This window comes from Ahaetulla prasina, chromosome 3 (assembly GCF_028640845.1).
Source record: "Ahaetulla prasina isolate Xishuangbanna chromosome 3, ASM2864084v1, whole genome shotgun sequence".
Classification (NCBI taxonomy): Eukaryota; Metazoa; Chordata; class Lepidosauria; order Squamata; family Colubridae; genus Ahaetulla; species Ahaetulla prasina.
This window is the reverse complement of record NC_080541.1, coordinates 92,173,779-92,193,110: the sequence shown is the minus strand read 5'-3', so window position 1 is coordinate 92,193,110 and position 19,332 is coordinate 92,173,779. Positions and strand designations below refer to the sequence as shown.

Here is a 19,332-nt window from a genome sequence, read left to right as displayed (position 1 = left end):
CTCTCAAGACTATATTTCTTTTGACTGACTTTGTCATTGGCCAGCTTCTCCTAAACTCTTGACTTCAGCAAGTTTTTCGTCATTGTAAAGTCCCCACCGCAATTTCAGCTGCAGATTCTCTTTCCATTCTTTTCTGACTCCCCCAAAGCACAGTAACTATGGTCAACCAGATTTCACTGTGCTGCTTCCAGTCTGAGAATTATTTATTTATTTATTTATTTATTTAATCACATTTATATACCGCCCTATCTCCCAGGGGACTCAGGGCGGTTTACAGCCTAATAAAAACATACATATAAATACAAAATAAAACACCAATTTAAAAAACTTATTAAATAAGGCTGAATGTTAAAAATTGCATTAAAATAATAAAACCCCATTAAAACCAAATTAAAATTTAAAATTCTAGTCCAGTCCTGCGCAAATAAATAGATGTGTCTTAAGCTCATGAAAGGTTGAAGGTCGGAAAGTTGGCGAAGACCTGGGGAAGTTCGTTCCAGAGGGTGGGAGCCCCCACAGAGAAGGCCCTTCCCCTGGGTGTCGCCAGTCGGCACTGCCTGGCTGACGGCACCCTAAGGAGTCCCTCCCTGTGAGAGCGCATGGGTTGGTGGGAGGCAATCAGTGGCAGCAGACGGTCCCGTAGATAACCCGGCCCTATGCCATGGAGCGCTTTGGAGATAGTTAACAGAACCTTGAAGCGCACCCGAAAGGCCACAGGTAGCCAGTACAGTCTGCGCAGGAGAGGTGTCACATGGGAGCCCCGAGGGGCTCCCTCTATCACCCGCGCAGCCGCATTCTGGACTAACTGGAGCCTCCGGGTGCTCTTCAGGGGGAGCCCCATGTAGAGAGCATTGCAGTAATCCAGACGAGATGTCGCGAGAGCATGAGTGACCATGCATAGGGCATCCCGGTCTAGAAAGGGGCGCAACTGGCGAACCAGGCGAACCTGGTAAAAAGCTCTCCTGGAGACGGCCGTCAAATGGTCTTCAAAAGACAGCCGTCCATCCAGGAGAACGTCCAAGTTGCACACCCTCTCCATTGGGGCCAATGACTCGCCCCCAACAGTCAGCCACGGCTGCAGCTGACTGTACCGGAATGCCGGCATCCACAGCCACTCTGTCTTGGAGGGATTGAGCTTGAGCCTGTTTCTCCCCACCAGACCGGTACGGCCTCCAGACACCGGGGCAGCACTTCGATAGCTTCGTTGGGGTGGCCCAGTGTGGAGAAGTACAGCTGAGTATCGTCAGTGTACAGCTGGTACCTCACACCGAAACCACTGATGATCTCACCCAGCGGCTTCATATAGATGTTGAACAGGAGGAGTGAGAGAATCAACCCCTGTGGCACCCCGCAAGTGAGGCGCCTCGGGGTCGACCTCTGCCCTCCCGTCAACACCGTCTGCAACCGATCAGAGAGATAGGAGGAGAACCACCGATAAACGGTGCCTCCCACTCCCAATCCCTTCCAACCGGTGCAGCAGGATACCATGGTCGATGGTATCAAAAGCCGCTGAGAGGTCTAATAGGACCAAGGCAGAGGAATAACCCCTATCCCTGGCCCTGATATATATCTAGGTGCTTGAAACAATAAGGGAAAATACTTGCTTTCTGTACTCTGAAGACATTTATAAAATGAAGCATTGTTGCTGAGCACCATAGACTATTTGAGCCAGGCATTTTGCTACAAAAAAGTTTCAATGCTGTTAATATATATTTCTGGGTGTTTTTCTGTGGTGAATATCATAATAGTTCTGTACTCCTTCGTAACTATAATACAATATGGTTAATGTGCATCTTCTAGGTACTATGTGTACAGTGCTACTCTGAAATATTTGATGTTTTTAACCTGCTCAATTTCGCTCAATGGCCCAGTTAATTTTCTTAAGTATCCTAGCAATATACACAACTTTAATTTTCTTCTTGTTGATTACTGAAAGATGCTCCTGGTAGTAATGGGTAAAGGCTTGGAGAACTTGTTGATGTCTTCCTCATGTTAGTGAAATAATAGCTATTTCATCAACCTATAAACAAATTAGATTTATTCAACCTTGCAACGATGGAAACTTAAATTGGATAGACTGTCTGCTAGACAGTTTAAATAGTGATTAAATAAGATAGAGGCTAAAATATAGCTCTAACTCCCATTTAAACAAGGATATCATTAGACAAACACCTTGACTCTAATAGTGGTTTTCTTACTAAGTTATTGGATTAGAAAAACAAGCCACTTATCCATATTGATATTTCTCAGCTTTTTCTGTTCTCTATCACAGGGGTCTCCAACCTTGGTCCCTTTAAGACTTGTGGACTTCAACTCCCAGAGTTCCTCAGCCAGGGAAGTCCACAAGTCTTAAAGAGACCAAGGTTGGAGACTCCTGCTCTATCATATTAGTGATTTTTTAATTTTTTTAAAAAATGGTTTCATTCTCAAGTCAAGGCTGTTTGGAAAGAAGTTACACTATGAATGTCAAGTGGCAAATATTGTCTGAAACATTGTTCTCTACCCATTACTGGTGCCTTCAAAAAAAATATGGAGGGATATGTAAAAAAAAAAAATCTACAAAATTCTGGGTTCAAATACACACACTGATTCAAAGGATTAGGGTTAGGGTAAGGTTTTAATATACAATAAAGACTGTTATTGTTTAATAAGATTAATACACAATTGAGACCAGGGGGTTATCATTTTGAGATTGATAGACAAATAGTTGGGAAAATGTCATGGAGCTTTGTTTTTGTATACAATAAGGGCAGTGCACAAAGATAGAAAGATTCAGCACTGTCCTCAATGAAATAATATTTGGTAAAGATGATGGAACTTGCTGAAATGGCTAAATTGACTTCTTTGACCATGGAAAAGACAATAACTCTTTTATTTGCTGCCTGGAAAACCCTTATGAACTTTCTGCATACAAATGAAGAAAAGGAATGTATGATTTATAGTCCTGATAATTAGGCAGTACAGATTATAGAAAGAAGAAGAATCTGAAGTAACTTTAGAAAGAGACGTTAAAATGTATCGGTACTTATACACACTGTGAAGAATATCAAAAGCCACTTCTTTATCTCTTTCTTTTCTTCTTTCTTTTCTATGTTGGGAAGCATCCAACCTGTGAGAGAGGAGGGGTCAAGTGCAGACCAAACCTGGAATCACTGCACAACTGCAAAAGAGCTATGGCTGACCACATCTGCTCCAGTTTCTCGAAACCTTATCTAATTGTTCCCAGGAGTATACTGCCATCCTGGGGAGATACCTGTATTTTAGGCAAAACATAATGAGGTAGATATCTCAAATTCTGAACATGTGGGCCTGGTTAGTTACATCTGACAACAGTGCCCACAATTCCAGGTCAGCTTGATGATGCAGGCTGGGAATTCTGAGGGTTTTTGTCCTGATACTGTATGTCAAGCATCTATTGAGGAAAGCTGTTCTAATATGTCGTTCAGATAAGAGTCAAGGCAAAGAATATTCATATATAATAGTGATATTCTGGTGCAGAAAAATAGGTCCCTCCAAAGGAACTTGTGAAGCATTTTTAAAATTGTGTGATTCATTACTACAATGAGCATATTTTATTGAGATAAGTGGTGTGTCCAAGCAAGAATATTTAATAGTTATTAGTCAAGCATTATAGAAATAAATGGATTTCTTTGTTGTTCACATTTACTTAATATTCTGTAGATGGCATTACATGAATTAATATACTTCCTTGGCTGCTAATTAAAGGTGCGATGGGAGATCAGATAGCAGCTGGTGAGTTATTAGGCATAAAGTTTAAAACTCTTATTTTCTAAAGAAAATATTCCCTGAAGATTTAACACTTCAATAGACAAATAAGGCATCATCCATGATAGATTTGCTTTTGTCACAGAGTCACCATTTTTATCTGCAAACATAAATGCAGCTTATGATTAAGACTTTTTTTATGTAGTTCTTGAAGTGGAAGTTCAAAGTAGTGATCTTTATTCATTGCAGTAACATTAAAAACACAATTTAGGTTTGAGTCTTCGCACTTCTATAGAATGTGGCAGAGAGATCAGATCCATTAAGCAACACCTACAAAAGTGCATATGACTCATTCCATAAGATGTGTTGATATATGTGTATTGGGATCAAGCATACAAGCAGAGGATTCAGTTATAAGTTTGCACAGTGAACAGTCCTTCTATAAGCAGCTATGCCCACTTTCTAATAGTATCAAATGTTCAGCAGCTGTAGGTATATTGTGCTAGCAACAGATGGACCATTTTGATCCATCTCACAGCTCTTTTACATATGCCACTGTTTGGTTCTAGTAAATTCATTCTTTCCCATCTAGTTTATGATGCAAAGAATGGATGGATGGATGGATGGATGGATGGATGGATGGATGGATGGATAAATTTGGATTTGAACATTTTAAGCAAATTCATGAAATTGCTTTCCAGAATCATTATTTCTGCTATTTTGGTTATTCTTTTAATGTGGGTGGGGTTTGTTGTCGTTCTCATTGTTGTTGTTTCTTTGATCACTGCTGCTCTCTTTTGTTTCATATGTTGCTAAAATTCTGGCAAGTTAAGAATAGGCTCAGAAAGAAGTACCACTTCTGAAAATCCAAGTTGTCACTATTCACTTTTATAACATGTCCAATAAATTAATTTATGTACGTATGAATTAAATCTCATGATGTGTGCTGTCTCCTAAAGTGACAAGATTAATGTTTCACCTTTTTCACTAACATTATTCACTGATTGATTGTATTCTATTGTCCTAATCTTAAATCAGAAAGTTAATGAGATGGTCCACCATAGATTGTCTTTCTGGTCTGTTGCTAATATTAACCATCTCAGCCATCCTCCTTTTGTTTTGTCTGATATACATACAATGAAAATAGGAAATGTAATTTAAAGGTAATACTATTTAACAAAGTATAATGTTTGTTCTGTGTATAATCTTTATTGTTCCTTTTGTGTCCCTGTTCAAATTGTGTACCATTATGAGAAGTTGATAACTTTTTTGCACAAAGTAAACTTGATATTATGGTATCTATAGACTTACTAGTAAAATGCGATATTTTTCTGGACTCAAATTGGAAGCACACATGGTTCTTAAAGCAGAATATTTATATACTTGATTGATTTGATGAAACTACATCAAATGTTGATGCATTTTTCTTTTTTAGAAAGAAATGATTCACAAATATTTCAATAATTGGTGAAGACAGTATAAAAGTTCCTGCAATTCTAGAATTGATAAACAAATAATATCAATGTGCATAGTGGATAAAAGTGAGAAAATCTTTAGGCAGATTCTTGAAAATTCGTTCAATTAAAAATATTGTTAAGGATCTGTTTTCTAGAGTGCATTGCCTGCAGTCTATGTAAAATGTAAACCTACTTTGAAGTAGCCTGGAATCCACAGTCATGTGAAATTTGGTGGAACTAAAAAGGCTTTCGGTCATCACCCCAGGAATGTGAATTAGCCTAATGAAAATATAAGAGAAGGACAATAATCTGGGACTGACAATAAAACATGTGTAATATAGTGTGGATCAATGTTTCAAGCAGAGCTTTGTTTATATGCATTGTTTAGTATATTCATAGTATTCTCTAGCAAGTTATTTTACTTTGCAGTTTACCATACATGATCATGCTTTTAAATAGAGAATGCTGCTGTATCGTTACAGCTTTTGGTTTGCTCAATATCTGGGGAGGCCATTGCTTGGGAAGATAATGCAAATCCCTCTAGTCTTCATGGGCTATACCACTGTGCAGGACCTTTCTTAATAATCACAAGGTTTTCATAATAGCCATATTTCAGTGTCATCAACTGGTCAAAAAAGAAGTACCACTTTACTTTCCACTTTTCAGCAAATAACCAGGAAAAAAAAGAGAAATTACTAATAGAGGATTTTCTAAAATACTTGAAAGGAAGGGTAAAAATGCATTCCTGCTTTTTCTTATAGAATTTATGAAACATCAGAACAGTGGTGAAATCCCATTTTTTTTACTACCGGTTCTGTGGGTGTGGCTTGGTGGGTGTGGCAGGGGAAGGATACTGCAAAAACTCCATTCCCACCTCACTCTGGGGCCAGCCAGAGGTAGTATTTGCTGGTTCTCTGAACTGCTCAAAATTTCTGCTACCGGTTCTCCAGAACCTGTCAGAATCTTCTGGGTTTTACCCCTGCATCAGAAGCTTTATTAGTGCTAGCCCTAGTACCACCATTTCCCCAAACTTGATTCCCAGGCTATATTGGAAATAGATATCTGTTCTGATCACCAAGGTTGTAAAACAAATTTGCAATGAATTTCTTTTAACCTGAAATGTTGTGGGCTGCCAAAAGTGAATTCTACCACAGTGACAGCAGAAATGAAGTGGCTCTGCTGCGTTCCATCATTCTGTAGTGATGGAAACCTGTACTGTACGTTCCAGCAGGTTTTGTAACAATCAAAATATTTGCTGGGAAATGGTGTATGAATAGCATTTCAGAGAAGAGTGCAAAGGAAAATGCATGTGGTCAGAGTAGTTGCATAGTATACAGTGGGCATATATGCACGTGTGAGTGTGTTTATGTGTAAGATGAGAAGATAGCTAGCTTGCTAGCTGGATGGATGGATAGATAGATAGATAGATAGATAGATAGATAGATAGATAGATAGATAGATAGATAGATAGATAGATAGATAGACAGAGAGACAGAGAGACAGAGAGACAGAGAGACAGATAACCACATATAAAATGATATATACATATCATAGGCATAATGAAAGACACATAAATACAAAGAAACAGACAAATCAGGCTACCTGATGATCAAGGAGAGAAAAGAGACAGATAAAATAAACCATATTGTTGAATTTTCCTTATTGTGAAAGCAAGCAGTATATGAGCATAATATATAATACTACTCATTGTGCATGGTATTATTAAACCTACAGTAAATCATGTTGGTTAAATTCTCACTAATAGAGAAGAATTTGAAATTGGTGGGATAGCTATAGGAAGGTTATTCCATAGTATTATCTGGTCTTAGATTCCAGTTGTAAAGGTCGCAGTTTTTATTTTTGGGTAAGATTTCTTGGGATATATGCCATAACCTTCCCCAGTTCAGGCTCTTTTGTATTCTTTTGGCTGGGATCACTGGCCCTACAGGGATCACTGGCCCTACAGGGATTTATATGTCAATAAAAGTTACTTTGTTCCATCACTCTCCAAAAATTTTGGTTCCTTATGTAAGAAGACATTTTTTCCAAAGAGAGAATGTGAGTGAGCAGAAATACATATAAAATCATCCATCCATCCTTCCTTCCCTCCACCCTGCCAGCCATTCAGCCATTCACCCAGCAACTACTGAAGTGTTTGTGGACAAGTTAAAAACAAAATAAATTGAAAAAATGAATATGTATAGCTACTGACACAGATAATATCTCTGCTAATCTATATCTTTTTAGTGACCACCTGAGTATTTTGCTCATCCTTGAAATGCTAATGTGAATTTAAACACCACTCAAAAAGAAGGAGCATGGTGGCATCACTCAGATAGTTCAACATAGTAAGCCAGAAACTTCACATAATGGATGTTTTATATAGAAAGCAGATTCAGATTATTTGAATACCAAATTCTATCCCATCCACTTTGTGTTACAGGCATAAATCACTATGGAATGATAAATATCGGTGCCACTTACTATGTAACTCCTTCATAATTGTGCTTCAGGACCTCTCCACTTGAAGGTCTCTCCCATAATGAAATAAATGAAAGAAGATATTAAATGGTAACTGCAGATGACTGTGTCCTTGGAGGGGGGGACCTCACAAAAACCCTTGTCAGATTGCTTCAGATGGCTTGTGATTTGTACGTTTCTGTTAATTTTGTCTGAAATAGAAAATGGTATACTTGGCAGATACATGAAAGTGAGCTTGCATTATGTGACCTTTTTCAACGTTGTAAGTGAACGGTTGTTGTTTTATATCCCCCAGTTTGGAATATATAGACATATTTGACCATGTACATTGCATTTTAGCTGACAGATTCTATATGCCAAGTCTACTAAAGGTAGCTTTTGCAAGTAAAGTTGCTTAGTTTAGTAATATCGGTCCTGTGTACTTAATTCACAGTTTCATTTCATAGAAGTCTGCTGTTTAAATACTTACCAAACATTTTCTGAACAATCTCAAACAAATGTAGTTTATTTTATTTTACAAATGTAGTTTGTAAAAAAAATAAATCTTGGTCACTAAATAAATTTACAAGAGAGGAGGAATACCATTTTGAGGATTATTTGCACACAGGATATTAAAACTGAATTCAGTTTTGTATTTAACTTGTATACTCAGTACTTCAGCTAAAAGCAGTCTTTTGGCAGCATTGGAAATGTTGCAGGGTTATTACTATGGTTGGTTGCACAGTCAGCCAGATGTTTAGACTGGATTTAGTATTTCTATCCACCTATTGAGTCCTTTCCAAGGATAGGCAGATGTTGTTTGATGGTGTTAAAGATAGCAACCCAGGATGCAAGCTGTTCCAAGTAAAAATGTCTTCTGCGATTGACTGATGAGGATTTTTGTCAGTACTGATGATGTTCAAATGGTGCTCCAGATATTTTGGAATTGCACCCAAGAGGTCTACTATCTTTGTTTTCTTTTACCACAGTCATTCTACTTCTATTTGGAGGTATTTGTATTTTGTGATTTTTCTCCAGGTTGTTGTTTTTTGTTTTTGTTTTGTCTTCTCTTCTGCTGTCACAATTCGCTACTCAGGCTTATTTTTTTTTCCTTATCATTTCTTATCAATAGTTTTTAAGTCTGGGGTATTACGCAATGATGGGATTCAAATTTTTTTACTACCGGTTCTGTGGGCGGTTTACTACCGGTTCTGTGGCCGTGGCTTGGTGGGCGTGGTATGGTGTGGCTTGGTAGGCATGACTTGCTGGGCATGGCAGGGGAAGGATACTGTAAAATCTCTATTCCCTCCCCACTCCAGGGGAAGGTTACTGCAAAATCCCCATTTCCTCCTCATCAGCTGGGGCTTGGGAGGCAAAAAACAGATGGGGGCGGGGCCAGTCAGAGGTGGTATTTACCAGTTCTCTGAACTATTCAAAATTTCTGCTACCAGAACCGGTCAGAACCTTCTGAATACCACCTCTGTAATTTTGTAGTTATTTGTTTGAATTCTGACATCCCAGAGCACTTTAAGTTTCTTCATTTTCTATTAGTTTGTCTTTTTCACAGTCCCACCAGTTTTTGCTTTCAGGCAAATGGTGTTTCTTGCAGATTTTCCAGTGCACCCTTGTTATTATTTTGTCATCTTGTTGCTTGTAGTCAGTCTGTGCAGTCTTCTTGCGAAGGCTAACTAGGTGCCCTGTTTCTTCAGTTTCTTTGCAGAGGAGGCATTTGCTGTCTGTTGCTGTCATCTCAATTCCAGCTTTATATGCATTTGTTCTTGGTGGTGGATAGCCAGAATTAGCATCTATCTCTTCCTTCAATTTAGCTGTTCTTAGCCATTACCATAGCTTGTGAATATCTGTTTTGCCTACTGTTTTTCTTAATGCAATGAATAGAATAGAATAGAATAGAATTTTATTGGCCAAGTGTGATTGGACACACAAGGAATTTGTCTTGGTGCATATGCTCTCAGTGTACATAAAAGAAAAGATACGTTCATCAAGGTACAACATTTACAACACAATTGATGGTCAATATATCAATATAAATCATAAGGATTGCCAGCAACAAGTTATAGTCATACAGTCATAAGTGGAAAGAGATTGGTGATGGGAACTATGAGACGATTAATAGTAGTGCAGATTCAGTAAATAGTCTGACAGTGTTGATGGAATTATTTGTTTAGCAGAGTGATGGCCTTCGGGAAAAAACTGTTCTTGTGTCTAGTTGTTCTGGTGTGCAGTGCTCTATAGCGTCGTTTTGAGGGTAGGAGTTGAAACAGTTTATGTCCATGGTGATGTAATGCTTTGTCTTCTGATGCCACTATTCCGTTCTTCATTTGATCTTTCTTGTATTCCATCTTGGATTCTCTGGTATTCAGTAAACTTCATGGCATATTAGCTTCAACGCATCTTCTTCACTGTCCTTCAGATATTCTTCCAGCGCCTTTTGAAATTGGGAGACTGGGAGTTCTAATCCCACTTTAGGCACAAAGCCAGCTGAGTGACCTTGGGTCAGACATTCTCTTACAGCTCTGAGAAGGAGGCAATGGCAAATCATTTCCAAAAAACCGTCGCCAAGAAAACTTCAGGGATTAATCCAGGAATTAATAACTGACTCAAAGGCAGAAAAATACACACTTAACCATATGCCTATATATATACAATCACACATATACATTATCCTACCTTTTAAAATATATAACTCAAGGCAATGCAAATACTGAATACCTCTGCTGTCTAGTTTTCCAACAACAACAACAACATTGTGCTTAGTGAATAGGAAGCAAAGCCAATTGTTCTACATCACAAGTTCTAGTTTTGAGGTTATGTTTGTTATCCTTTTTTTTTTTTTGTGGCAGGGGCCATCCTTCCGTCTTGTTTGTTCTCACCACTTCATGTATAAGGAAAGGATCATAACTCTTTTTCTCTTAGAATTTTCAGGGAAGACTTTTTTTTTAATTTGAATTTATATCCTGCCCTTCTCCGAAGACTCAGGGCGGCTTACATTGTGTTAAGCAATAGTCTCATCCATTTGTATATTATATACAAAGTCAACTTTTATTGCCCCCAACAATCTGGGTCCTCATTTTGCCTACCTTATAAAGGATGGAAGGCTGAGTCAACCTTGGGCCTGGTGGGACTTGAACTTGCAGTAATTGCAAGTACTGTGTTAATAACAGACTGCATTAGTCTGTTGAGCCACCAGAGGCCCTTATATATAAACACTTATATATCTGAAGTGTTTCTTATTTTACCATCTAAATGAAGACTGTTAGCTCTTATATTATAGCACTGCAATTGTTGGTGTTTCTCACCTCAAAATGGCAGGGAACTATTTTAGAAGTTATATTCAGAGGCAGCTGCTATAATTGTACTTGGGGGATGCCACCTCGTAGCTTGCCCATCCCTGAACTATGATCTATCTACAGGGGATGTTATTCATGGTGAAAACTGTTTATTAAAGTTTAGAAGATTATGATGATGATCTCCTGGAACCTAAAACTTAAAGGTGTCACAGAGCTTTGTCAACAGTTAGGAACATTACCTTTGTTTTAAATCATCAGACAATGTGCGTAAAATAAGCACTGGTGCAAACCTTTGCTTCTACATTTGGAGAAATCCTATATAAAATTTGGATTTTCAGCCTGGGGAAGAAGCGGGAGTAAACTGAGCTCCATGAATGACTGCATGAAAAGTAGAGGACAGACTGTTATGGTTCATTAGCTCAATGTTACCGATCCCATACATGGGACATGGTGGCTCAGGGGCTAGGATGTTGAGCTTGTCGATCGAAAGGTTGGCAGCTCAGCGGTTCGAATCCCTAGTGCTGCCGTGTAACGGGGTGAGCTCCTGTTACTTGTCCCAGCTTCTGCCAACCTAGCAGTTTCGAAAGCACCTAAAAATGCAAGTAGAAAAAATAGGGACCACCTTGGTGGGGAGGAAGTTCTGTGCATCTTTGGCATTGAGTCATGCTGGCCACATGACCACAGAGACGTCTTCGGACAGCGCTGGCTCTTCGGCTTTGAAACGGAGATGAGCACCGCCCCCTAGAGTTGGCAACGACTAGCACGTATGTGCGAGGGGAACCTTTACCTTTACCTTACCGATCCCATTAGAGCAGGGATGTCAAACTCCCAGCCCATGCGCTGGATGCATCACATGCTGGCCACTCCCACCCCCAGTTTAGCGAAGGGGGGAAAATGTGATACGTCACATGACAACATGACGCTGCAAGTTTAACACCTCTGCACTAGAGAGACATTGCTCAAAAAATATTTTCTGGTGTCTACCCAGGTCCCCAAACACTACAAACCCTCTGAAGTTAACTCCTTTATTGGGAGCATCAGCAGCCTGGGCAAAAAGTTTCTCTCTCACTGCAGGCTAACAAGTCTATCTGATTGGGAGATGAATAGTTGTCTGCCACATCTATTCATCTCCGCCTCCTGCCTTTTATCCTCAGAGCTAGGGTAGGGCTTCGCTAGGAGTGGTGGCTCTTTCTTCCCAAAGATTGGCCCACAGATTTCCACTGCTCGCCTCTCTGCCTTCTGCACATCCACGCATCAGGCACTGGACCCAGCTGTTCCTCCTCTTTCTCATCAGCTACCTCCAGACCTGGGGCTGTTGACTTTCCTTCTGAGGGCTGATGGATGGCCCAGGCTTTGCCCCCCCCCCTCTCTCTGGCAGCTGCATTCTCTCTTCCCCCTCGGAGCTCTCAGGTTGCCTTGTTGCTGACCCTGGCTCCTCCCATGCCTCCTCCTCCTCCTCCTCTGATTCAACTGCTGGAGGGGCCGGCAGCCAACAGGCCACAACAATATTTAATACTGATGGAAGGCCATTCTGTCAAATCAGTGGCTAAGTACTATGAAGTTTCAATGCTGTGATATAGAAAGGGTAAGGGGTGGAGGATAACTACACCTGCATATAAAGTACTGGAAATTGAACACTAATCCTTTCGTAAATCTGAATCCTTCATACATTGTGTCATTTATCTTTTGCATTCTCAAAACACAAGCTAGTTAGGAATTCTGGGGTTTATCAGAGTATTGATGAAATTTAAACCCTGAGATAGCAAATGACCTTTATCAGGACATAACAGCTACATATTCTCAGGTCTTCCAAAAGTTCAGTGAATCACTCTTCTCAACCTTATCTAGTAAGTTATTAACTTTGCTCATTTCAGTTCATTACTGAGTGGGCAAAAGGCCCCCTACCAAAATGAAATACATTTCTCCTGCAAAGTGGGATTTATATGTTGAGAAATCAGAATAAAAGTCTTTTCGAAAGAAAAAGAATGCACAGTTTTTTATGTTTCTCTTCATTCTCTGTAGAAACAATCCTCTATCAATAGGAAAATAAGTATTATATCAGTATGGTTTTAGAGAGTATAACACAAATATAAAATTTGGGAACAGAAACATTTTATTTTAAAATATTCCCATATTTAATATTTTTCCAACCACAAATATAAAATTTGTGGTGGAAAATATTAAGTAAGGAAATATTTAAAAATAAAATACTTCTGTTCCCAAAATGTGATATGCAGCCTGATAAAGCTGTGCTCAATTTTCTTTCCATCTATGGATGGAAAGGTGGTACTTATTAAATAATGTTGACAAAACAAGCTGTTCTGTAGTTTAATTGCTAAAATGTATTATTTTATTTAACATAATTTGACTGTGATAGACAATCTATGTAGCAGTTGCCAGGGCATATGAGTTTATGTATGACTTGTAATGTAGAAAGAGATCTAAAACATCTTTAATCTTTTTCCTTCTTGTTTTTTTTTCAGCTTAAAAGAAAGCTGACCATGCTGGAGTACTGATTTTTCCAGCTAAATCAGCATATTCTCCTTGGCTTGTCCTTGCAATGAGAGCAAAGCATGACTATATTGGGAATTGTATCATCTGAAGAGGGACATCTTTAGTTTCTGATAAAATTCTTGGAACATGAGAATTTTTAAACTCATTAATCTGTATCCTTGCTACAGTGAGATACTTGTGCAGTTTTTACACAATCATCTGCATTCCACTGCAAAACCTTGGAATATCCATATTCCTCATTAAAATGATAGGAGATTCTCATTTCAGTTCCAGTTTATGTAAAAACTGCTGGAGTGACCAGAAGAGATCAAATCAGAAATAATACTATAAGAGAAAGAATTGGCATAGAACCAATCTTAAATTGCATACAACAATAGCAAATAAAGTGGTTTGCACACCTGAAGAGGATAACATGGGATTCCATACCATACAAGGCATATACAAAAAGAGAAGAAGGCCAAAGGACGCTTGGCTGACCCATGAGTAGATGGAGAAACAACTTCAAAGACACACTGCAACAACATCAATTAACAATGGTTGAGGCCATCAGAAGAGCAAAAGCCAGAATTTTGTATCTTCTCTATACCCAAAGAAGAAGAAGAATACAGAGAGCTCAATTTAATCAAAGAATTTTGTTGGCAGATGATTAGCATTAGCTACTTCACTGTCAACACTAAGGATGAATATTCTTTATAATGCTAGGAAAGTGTCTATTCCATCTGGAATTGGTTTTTCTTGACATTTGATTGAGGGGGAAATAAGACTGAGTTCTTTTTGAGAACAGTTTTGTAGCATTTTCAAATGTTGGGCAGACAGAATCTATTCCTTCTTCCATAGTTCTTGCTGTTGAAACCATATCTTCAGGGTAATTCTATTTCATCATTTTGACTTTTCATCATTTTGTCTTCTGCAACATCCAGTAAGAATTTAAAATATCTGCCTTCTCCCTCACTCAATCAAGTGTTTCTCTTCAAATGAAACTTGACAAAATGTCTCCATAAGTATGATTTTTTTTTTAATGCATGAATTCTCCATGTCAGTGTCATTTCCTCTTTTCACCACTGGTAGAACTGACAAAAATTGGACAGAACCCCTAAAGGCCTCATTTTTACCACACATATATTGTGAGGAACCTGATTTATACCTTCAAAGCTTCTCCTAATCCTGGGGCTTTCATCCCTGACAATATATCTTGCATGTTGAAGCACATTTGCAGTACTGAAGAGTTTTTTAATGTTATACAGAACATTTTCATTCATTCTGAAGGATATCTTGAATCTTGTCTGTGCTGTCCTATCAGCAGGCATCAATGTTGATGCAAAACCAAATTATGCTACAGCAATAGCAACATTTCCATCTATCCAAACTTTAGCAAGGATCAAGCTGGTAACAAATGCCTTTCCTGTTCCTCCTAGTGCATCAATGAAAATTATTGAAGAAAGCACTTACACACATAATCATATACTGCTCTTGCTCATTATAAATTTCATGTGACTTTATTTTGTGTCCATGTTTTACCTAATCAATAATATAAAGAGCCAGTGATTACAGTGGCTGTAAATAAAAGAGAAGTTGTTCTTTATGAAGACTTGTTGCATTCTTGAAGAGAGGAAAGCTTGTGTTAACTTTAAGTTGGAGAATCACGGCTCCCCAATAAATGTTTTAGAAGTTGTTCTTCCAAGCAGCAATTATGCATGTGCCAAAGTAGCAGTACAAGAGTTGCTTAATTCTATGCCTTTATCGAAGGAATTTTTAGATTGCAAATAGTCCACCTAAGAATAATTTTCCATCACAAAGGCATTAAAATTGCACATGCAGTTTCTTCCAGATTGAAGTTATTTATAGTTGTTTTCTAGGAAGGAAGAGGGTACTTTTGATTGACAATTTAGTGCTCAGATATGTAGCTGCTTAGGAACCTGTCCTCTGAAGCTCATTGTGCTTATTGATTTCTCTGTGTATTCATTAAAGATGGCTTAACAGCTCAGAGTTGAGTCTGCATTTCAAAATACTTGCTGATATTTCTAATTTTAGCAGCCTTAATGATTTGGATAAAACTTTTGTGGCAATAACACCAAACAGATAGAAACATAGGAAACTGTCTTTTAATAGCTTTCATCTGGCTTAGCTCTGTAATGACTAGCAATGTTCTCTGAGATTTCAAACAAAAATTCTCCCAATGAGAGAGGAAGGGGGCTTCAAAAATGACAACCATGACTGTGCAATTAAGCTTTATATATTTTTTTAATATTCATTATGTGTATGACATACATCAAAAGGGGTAGAACTTCAACTCTCTGGCCGCCATCTTGATTTTTGTAACAACCCCTTATACCTGCCAAATGTCCCTATGCAACACAGACAGCTGGGATATTTAAGTAATAGTTAGTCTTTCCAAAGTCTTTCCAATTTGAGGTGAGCAACGTCACCTCAAATTGCCTTTCCCAATCTCCTCTAGCTGCTTGCCTCTTGCACGTGTTTTCCTCGCTCCCTCTCACCCTAACATCTTTTTCCTCTTGAGTCGGATCTCCAAATTGCTTCTTAACTTCACCTCATAGGTGGCTTCCACGTTTTCACTTTACATTAATTCAACTTCTATTTGTTCTACTTGTTTCTCTGTATTTCTTGTGCAAGGCGTCCAGCCTTCTCTACTTCACCTCTTGCTTATGAGCCATCTTTCTGTTAGTTCCTCTTCTCCTTTCTTGCTCTCCATGCCTGGTTTTCTGTTTTCATGCCAGAAGAGCATTCCCAATGGTTGACAATGTGCCTGAGCTGTTAAAATTTTACAAAATAAGAAGCAAGTCTAGTGCTTCTTCCAGGAAAGAATTGCTTTCATCTAAGAATGGGACAATTTGGTATGGCCAACTCGCCATGGCCAACTCGCCATGGCCAACTTGCTATGGGATTACTGTGGCCAACTCACTACAGGACAATTCACTACAAGACAATCCAACAAATAAATTTAAGTATTTAAGATAATTATAAAAAATGTTGAACTTTTTATCATCCACATTTCATTTTGTCCCTCCTTTTGCCTCCTTTTTTTAATGATTCTATCCCCCTCTTTTCCTGCAGCAAGTTGACCTGGTGGCAAATTGGCCATGGTGAGTTGTCCTACAGTGAGTTGGCCACCGTGAGTTGACTGGATCAAATTGGCAGGGGCAAATTGGATGTGGTGAGTTGGCTGCACCGAATTGGCTGCACCAAGTTATCCTAGACCCATCTAATCCCAAAGAAACATCTGTAGGTAGATTATAAAATGGATTGATACAGAATGAGTTATTGTACCATGGAAATTCTGTTGGTTAGTCTACATCAAATTAGCCACAGAGAATATCTGGTGCCCAGGAAGTTACAGCCCTTCCTATTGTTGTCTGCTGAATCATAGACTTTCTATAATACAGCACTAATAGAGATCCATCATAGTAATAACACACTAAGTCTATAGGCAGTTCTTGTCTTACAAACATTCATTCAGCAACTGTTTGTAGTTATAGCAGTGCTGAATGAAGACACTTATGACTGGCCACTAAAATTATGGTCAGTGCAGTGCCCTCCTTTCCCATTCCATGATCAAAACTTGGGTTCTTGGCAAGCTGCCTAAATTTACAATTGCAGGTGCACGTCAACTCCCTCTATCTGTCTACAGATAGTCATCAACTTAAGACCACAATTAAGCCCAAAATTTATGTTGTTAAGTGAGAGAGTTTTGCCCTGTTTTACAAACCTTTCTTGCCACAGTGGTTAAGTAAATCACTACAGCTGTTAAGTTAGTAACACAGCTGATAATTGAATCTGGCTTCCTCATTGCCTTTGCTTGTCAAAAGGTCATAAAACATGATCAAATAACCCCAGGACATGACAACCTTCATAAACACAAATCAGTCACTAAATGAACTGTTGTAGTGGCTACCTGTATTATCTTGCTATCTGCGCCCTGGCACTCTGCAGCTCCTACCGTGTTTGATGATAATCTCCGGTAAAATACACTACTAACCAGAGCATACAAAACATTTGCTAGACCAATTCTAGAATACAGCTCATCTGTCTGGAACCCACACTACATATCGGACATTAATACAATTGAGTGTGTCCAGAAATATTTCACAAGAAGAGTCCTCCACTCCTCTGCTCACAACAAAATAACTTATGCCACCAAACTTGAAATTCTGGGTTTAGAAAATTTAGAACTATGCCGCCTTCAGCATGACCTGAGCATAACTCATAAAATCATCTGCTACAATGTCCTTCCTGTCAATGATTACTTCAGCTTCAACCACAACAAAACACAAGCACACAATAGATTAAAACTTAAAGTGAACCGCTCCAATCTCAATTGCAGAAAATATGACTTCAGTAACAGAGTTGTTAATGCCTGGAATGTACTACCTGACTCTGTGGCCTCATCCCAAAACCCCCAAAACTTTAACCTAAGACTGTCTACTGTTGACCTCACCCCATTCCTAAGAGGAATGAAGAGGAAGAAGCAAGACTGCTGGGCTGAGGTGACTGGAGCTTCTTGGGTAACAGCTTTGTGGCCCTGCTGGGGCTTTCTAGGATGGCCACTTTGCACAGTGCTGCTGGGCCTTCCTCAGGTGACCTCACTCCACATCACTAGAGCTTCCTGGTGGCTGCATTATGCTAAGCTGCTGGCCTGGCCTTTATGATACACTATGGCTCAGAGGCTGTAATGGTCTGTGAAAATGACCTTGAGCAATGAAGGGAAGACAAGCTGCCTAGAAAACAATTAAATAAGAGAAGATGAGTCCCGTGTCTTAACTATCTGAGGAAGGAAGTTAGGAAGGGCACATCCTAACTGATTAGGTGGCTAAAAGTGGCGCTGGGTGATTTGTACCTTCAGACTTAAACTTGCAAGATTCGCTTAATGTAGCTTTACAGTAAAGTAGATTTAGCTCATCTGGTTGTATTTCCTGTCTGGTTTATCTGGAAGGGCTGACAAGGATATCTTGGAGCTACAGAGCTGTCGGGCAGCAAGAAACCTCTGAACCTGGTACTGGAGTTGCTTGCTACCCCCACAAGGCAGGGTGCAAGATAGTCAAAAGGGCAGAAATGGGGGGGAAGGTATGCAGGTTGTGGGAACTGAAGAGGACCACTACCTTACCAAGTCTGAGGGCTGAAAGGGACCAAGCCCAGAATTGCTTAGATTGGGGTGAGTACTTGCTTAATGACCCATGATTCTTAAATCATGATGGCAACAGGGAATGTTGGGATTGCCATTGCTACTGCTAAACAATGTGACATACCACTTTACAGCTGCATTGCTTAGTGACAGAAATTCTGGTCCCAATTTAATCATATGTAGTTGTTTTTTTTTAATCTAAAGGATCCTAGTCGGTGTATTGATTTTTCCCCTTCTCAGGATGGCAAAAAGTCTTCCAAGGTATGTTTTTTTCTTTACAACAGTTTATGCAAAGCTTTGTAAGACTTAAAGCAGATTTTAGGGGGAGGAAAGGTTAGATGAAAGAACTGATGGAATGTTATTTAAGTCTCAGTTAAAATTCTTAGAGCCATATTTTGCACTGTCTACGCCCATAGATTTTTGAGTCAGTCTTGACTCTTGGAAGCTACCTGAAATGAGTCACTGCAGTTTTCTTGGCTATATTTTTAAGCTGGCTCATCATTGCATTCTTGCTAGGGTTAAGGGAAATTGACCCTAAATCATCCAACTGGCTTCAGGCCTAAGGCCAGAGTAGAAATAATGTTCTTGCCAGATATCTTTAACCACTACAAGCACAACTGCTTATTTATGTATAGTAGGAACAAAATCATGATTTTTAGGAGATCTAAGAAAAACAAATGACTAGGTAGTAGATCAGAATAAGTTAGAATAAATATCTTCCTGGTCTCAT

At 39.0% G+C, this 19,332-nt stretch overlaps 1 long non-coding RNA gene across 1 annotated transcript in view; it reads left to right on the top strand.

Annotated features, from left to right (window-relative positions):
* LOC131195755 (uncharacterized) overlaps window positions 1-14,902 on the top strand; it is a 28,130-nt gene extending 13,228 nt beyond the window's left edge. Inside the window, exons 2-3 of the long non-coding RNA XR_009154537.1 lie at window positions 3,102-3,279; window positions 13,435-14,902. This is a non-coding gene — a long non-coding RNA (uncharacterized LOC131195755). The remainder of the gene's footprint in view (window positions 1-3,101; window positions 3,280-13,434) is intronic.
* The last annotated feature ends 4,430 nt before the right edge of the window (window positions 14,903-19,332 follow it).